Below are 6,495 nucleotides of genomic sequence, written 5' to 3' on the forward strand. Positions count from 1 at the left end.
CACACACACACACACACACACGCCCAAGACTTGCTTTGGAATGTTCTTTCCCATGCTCTAGTTAAGGTCTTTCAGTATGGGTCAAACTCATTTTGATTCTTGAAATACCTCTGCCTTTTTGCTCCTGTTTTTCCTTTCTTCAAAATTTTTGGATTCCCGATGTTCAAACCTCATGACAAAACTAGAAGTTGCAAACCGACCGTCCACAAAAATAAAAATATTGAGTGCTGAGAAAGTGAAGAGAAGGCATTGTTCTCATTACCTCTTCATGGCCCATGTGCAGATTCACAGAGGTCTGAAGTCAAATCAAGCTTTCTAAGGGGTATCGGGGAGGTTCCCTCTTGTATTTCCCATCCTCCAGAGCTTTACCTTTTTGACTGGGAGACTGGGGGTGTCATTTTGGCTTTGGACCTCAAACAGCTTTTCTGGTTTTCTACTGTTAAATCATTAACAATTTCTCCAACTTTAACATGAGTGAAATGTATATTCAACAGAGGGTTGGACCTTTGCTTCTGATTATGGACTTTGGCGCCTAAATTCCTTTTCCCAGAATTTGTCTTCTGTGGGAAAAGAGTTTGAGGTTTTTCCAAATAAGTCTGGAAAGGAGTTACTGGGCCTCGTAAGATTCAAGATTATAAAGATGAGTAAGTTTTCTGCATGATTCCTTGTCTCTCAGCCAATCAGGAGACAAAATGACAGTCTCCATCCCGTGACCCTATGGAAAGCATGACTATAAGCCACTCCCAGAAAAATCACACCGAGGGCACTTTTCATAACCTACACTCCCCGTTCACCCAATCACACAGTCATTCGCTCATTTATTCAACAGATTGTTACTGAGTGTGTACTATGTGTCAGGCATTATGCTGAGTATAGGTGGCCAAATGCAAGTTCTTTCTCTGGTCCCTTCTTTTTATTTCTTGGGGTGGGGGCACTTAAATAAGAGAAGGGAATACAAATCACTGAAATCATCTTTCCCTTTCCAGCTGCCTCAAGTCTTCTCAGGCCCCAGTTTGAAAGCTACAAAATTAGGAAAAAGTGATTCTCTCCCCAACAGGGTCTTCTCTCAGCATTGTTGTTAATACCTGTGCTTCTTTTGGGAGAAATAGTCAAATGAGGGCCAAGAGGCTCCTGGGCTTTGCAAATCAAGCTGCCATATTGCTGCAAGCCCACAGCACCCTAGGGCATGTTGGGGGTTAGAGGAGTGATGGGTTCTGGCCAGACCGGGACATGGGTCTGCTTTGCAGAATCAAAAATCCAGTGTTCCACCAGGATTGTCTTTTCTCATTTTCAAACTTTTGATCTCATTCCAAATTACATGTTACAATAATTTGCATCAGCAGGATGATGATCATTCTGGAAAGATGGAAGAGCAGCTTTGCCATATGTTTAAAAATGAACAGTGTGGGTTTTTTTGTCTTTGTGTGTATGTATGTGTGTTTTGTTTGTTTGCTTGTTTTTAAAGATTTTATTTATTCATTTGACAGAGAGAGACACAGCAAGAGAGGGAACACAAGCAGGAGAAGTGGGAGAGGGAGAAGCTGGCTTCCCGCCAAGCAGGGAGCCCAATGCTGGCTGGATCCCAGGACTCTATGATCATGACCTAAACCGAAGTCAGATGCCCAATGACTGAGCCACCCAGGCACCTCTGTTTGTTTTTGTTTTTGTTTTTTGCTAACAACTTAATTCAGGCAGTGTTTCTTCCTTTAACACTTTTTAAATTGATGTTTCCTACATCATAAAAACAGACCCCAAATTTAAAATCTCATAATGGGATTCATCATTTTTTCATAATGCAGTGCAGATGTACATACCTGACTTTGAAGGCAGTACGTTCTGTGAAAATGGATGTACATCCTTCAGCATGGGGGAGAGAAATTCACTTTACAGGTTGATCCGTTCACTTCACAGCACGAGCCTTTTCTTTACCAGAGCCATGGTGGCAGGGACGGGGGGGGGGGCGTTCTGAAAGGGGTATGCTTTCGTAGTATCCTTAAACACTTTTGTAAAATTTCAAAACACTGTTTAGACATCACCTGTACTAGGTAAAATGAAAACTGCTCAGTTCAGGCAGAGAGCCCCGGGTTATTTTTAGAGCCGTTACTCCACTTCAAATGGAATACAAATGACTTGACAATATCTGGCTGGCATTCAATGTTCTGCCTAGATGGTTCTGAAATAAAGCTTATTCTTGGTTCAAGACTTAAGTCAATGGTTTGTCCTCTGTCCAGCCCTCTCCGACAACTCTCCCCTCTTTTCCAGACTTGAAATCCCTTTGGCACTTATGTACCGTTTCTACTGCCCAGTTTGAATACTGCCCTAGAAATGGTCTTGGTTTTATGCATTTTATGAGCTCAGCTATGTGCCAGATCAAGCAACTTGCCTGCAAAAATTATTGCAGTTGGTGAAATGGAATGAGGAGCCATCACTGTTCTGAATCAGTATCTTTTTAAAGTTAGCAAGAATTCATCAAAATGATACCTGACTTTGGCCACAGAGCAGTGTTTTATAGTGGCCTACAGTTAGGCTATCTTCATGAACAAATTATTAAAAATACCAACAGAAAATAAAAGACCAGATATAGTTCTAAGCCAACCTGCAGGGATCTCTTAGAGCAGAGGGAATGTTTTAGGAATGTGCAATGGGAGACAGGTCCAGAATGTTTGTTGGAGCTGATGGGGAAGACAAGCTCTGTCTCTCTTCCACCACATTTAATCATCAAGCAATATAAATTAGTAGCTTCTGGGGGTTGCCATAAAGTGAAATCAGCACAGAAGTAAAACTGACGGGTAGGGAAGCCAAAGTCCTGATTGATGTCACGGGAGCCCTGGGATCCAACTGTTGCTGAGGGTGAACACCTATTTTCAGTTAAGTGAATAGGTATCCTGCCACGTTGCTGAATTGTTGTATGAGTTCTAGTAGTTTGGGGGTGGAGTCTTTTGGGTTTTCCATATAAAGAATCATGTCATCTGCAAAGAGAGAGAGTTTGACTTCTTCATTACCAATTTGGATACAGATGAATAGATAAGGAAGATGTGGTCCATATACACTATGGAGTATTATGCCTCCATCAGAAAGGACGAATACCCAACTTTTGTAGTAACATGGACGGGACTGGAAGAGATTATGCTGAGTGAAACAAGTCAAGCAGAGAGAGTCAATTATCATATGGTTTCACTTATTTGTGGAGCATAACAAAAAGCATGGAGGACATGGGGAGTTAGAGAGAAGGGGGTTGGGGTAAATTGGAGGGGGAGGTGAATCATGAGAGACTATGGACTCTGAAAAACAATCTGAGGGGTTTGAAGTGGCGGGGGTGGGGGGAGGTCGGGGTACCAGGTGTTGGGTATTATAGAGGGCACGGATTGCATGGAACACTGGGTGTGGTGCAAAAATAATGATACTGTTATGCTGAAAATAAATAAATGAAAAAAAAAGTGAATGGGTAAATTCACTTCTTCACTTAGGCAAATTTGGGTAAATGTTTTGTCATTTGTAAATGAAAGACTCTTAAGTCTCCGCTTCCCAACTGGTCTTTCTATCAGTTACCAAGAACTGTGATTTCTCCGTCCAAAATATCTCATATTCGTTGGCTTATCCCCATCCCGATGCTCATCATCTAGTTTAGGTTCTCATGACCTCTTACTTGAACATGCAGACTCTTAGTCTGTCCCTTAGCCTCTACTTTCTCTCCTTCTATCTTTCCAGAAGCTGCCCCCTTAATCCTCAAAAAGCAGTTTTAATGAAGACTCCCATTCCACTACCTAAAAACCTTTACTGACTCTCCACTGCCAATTGAATTAAAACAAACCCAGTCTTACCTCATCCCCCACCCCCAACATCTTGTTTGTCTCCTTTACTACTCAGATGGAACACTTCACCTCTGATACCTCCAGAAATGTGGGAAGAGGGGTTCCCCCACACCAAGCAGTTTTCCATGACACCAGCTGGGTGTCCTACAATTTAATATAATTCTGATACTGTCTACCTGGTAATAGTGTTAGATCCCACAGGTTAAGGGTTCAGTGCTACAAAACTACCACCCCCATTTTGATGCCAATGGCAAATAATAGGTCCCCAAGGTTTCCTCAACCTCCTTCTCAAGGTTGATTAATTTGGTGGAGTGGCTCACAGAACTCAAGATAACATTTACTCTTACTCATGTATTAAAGGATATAATAAAGGACACAGAAAACAGCCATACATAGGCATATGTAGGCATACATAGGGCAAGGTCTGGGAGGGTCCTGAGTGCAGGAGTTGGGGTGGGCCATTCTCAGGTATATGGATGTGTTCACCAATCTGAAGGGTCTTTGAACCCCATACTTATAGGAATTTATGGAGGCTTCATCATGCAGACATGACCAATTATGAACTCAGTTTCCAGCCCTTCTCCTTTCTCATGAGAATAGGGGGCTAAAAATGCCACATTTCTAATCATGACTTGGTCTTCCTGGCCACCAGCCCTCACCCAGGATCCATTCCAAAGCCCACCCAGAGTCACCTCATTAGAACGAAAGACATTCTTATTGCCCAGGAAATTATAAGGGCTTCCGGAGCCCTGTGTCAGGAGGGAAGTCCGAGACCAAACAGAACAAAAGATGCTCCTAGTACTCTTCTTACTTAGGAAATCACAAGTGGTTTAGGAGCTCTGTTCCAGAAACTGGAGGCAGAGGCCAGTATATATATTTTCTGTTATCTCACACCTACTGATAAAGGCCAGATTCTTCAGTCTGACATTTCCAATCCCTCCATAATCTAAGTGCAATGTCTATCTTCCCAACTTTTATTTCTACTATAGTTTTGTGCTACTTGTACTGAAGGATTGTGTATTCTGGTTGGATAGCTAAGTCCTCAGAGCAAGTCTGAGGTGGAACCAAGGTGAACTTGCTATTTCCATGCCTAAACTCCCAACTCCCTCATCAAATGACACCTTGCCCTAAGCCTTCCTAACCCCATGGCTGGAAACCATGTCAATCCTCTTATCTCTTCCAGCCTTAGGACTTTACCTCTCACTTCCTCTTATCTTTCTATGTATTATAGCCACAAAGATATGTTCTGTCTAGTCTTCTCTCCAGAATTTCTCCATCCTAGATAGCTATCCTCCTTCAGAAAGGGTCTGCTTGGGATTCACTTTTGTGTGCATCCCCATCCCTTCCTCCCATCGTAATATTACACATATGTTTATTGAATTGGTATAAATAAATGAATGAGGAAGGTTGTTTAATAGATTCTTAGGAAACTTTCTTTGTAGCAAATATGAAAAATAACTTAAATAACTGATCCATATATAAATAGATACTATTGGAGTTTATGAGGGTGCTTAAAATTTGGTTTTCTTAAGTACTAAATTTCACTTTTGCCTATTTTGCACTATTAATTTTCCAGCAGAGGGCGCCTGGGTGGCTCAGTAGGTTAAGTGTCTGCCTTGGGTTCAAGTTATGGTCTTGGAGTCCCAGGATGGAGTCCCGCATGGGGCTCCCTGCTCAGTGGGGAGTCTTCTTTTCCCTCTGGCCCTCCCCCATTTCATTCTCTTTTTCTATTGTCTTTCCCAAATAAATAAAATCTTTTAAAAATTTCCAGCAGAAAAGTGAAATTTAGGTAAATCTTTGGAAAAACCTTAAACATTTCAAATTGTCATCTTGGTGATGATCAAGCCCCACATACGAGTGTAATTGAGAAAGTGTCCTATGGCCAACATTTGAACCGTGTTAATAGACACAATACTATGCATCTAAGTTGTGTGTTTCAGTTTGCAAAATGCTTCCATGGTCATTACTCCATTCCTATATCACAACCTATAATATTAGTAGGATAAGAATCATCAGCCCTGTTTACCAACAAGAAAAAGGTAAGATCTAAGAAAGGCTAAGCAACCAGCAATTTCCATAACTAAGTAGATGATAGAACTAGAACCTCAACCCAAGATCTCTGACCCCTCGTCCAGTGCTCTTGCGATTACCCATGTTGCTTATCTCAGGCTAACTAAGGCAACTCATTCCCCTGAGAATAAAGGCCTTGTGGCCATTGATTCTGACCATTGCTATATGAGGAGAGACCTAGGGAGTGGCATAAATTTCTTGCTCCCAAAAGGGAGACATAGGAAGAGAAGCCCCCCTTTTTTGTTCCCCTGAATATAATTATATATGGCAGCTCCTTGTTATTTCTCCCCCTATCTTGCCACAAGTCTGAGGATAGAGACAATGCAGAAGAGGGTCAAGCCAAGAGAAGCAGAGTGCCACTCACCTGGAGCCACCCTATGCTAGACCTTCTTGATATGTGAGATAATCAGTCTCCTTATCTTTTAAACCAGGATGAGTCAGGGTTTCCCATTACTTGCACCTGAAATCATCCCAACACAAACAATATGGGAAACTTCATGATATATAGATTTGGGGTAGAGAGCCCTGGGTTTAAACTAGGAATATTACTTAACTATTTGTAACTTGAGGGTTATTTAGTCTGAGGCAATAGGTAGTGGGAAGTCTGGTGCAT

This window comes from Mustela putorius, unplaced genomic scaffold, assembly GCF_011764305.1.
Source record: "Mustela putorius furo isolate JIRA1106 unplaced genomic scaffold, ASM1176430v1.1 tig00003987_pilon_pilon_pilon, whole genome shotgun sequence".
Classification (NCBI taxonomy): domain Eukaryota; kingdom Metazoa; phylum Chordata; class Mammalia; order Carnivora; family Mustelidae; genus Mustela; species Mustela putorius.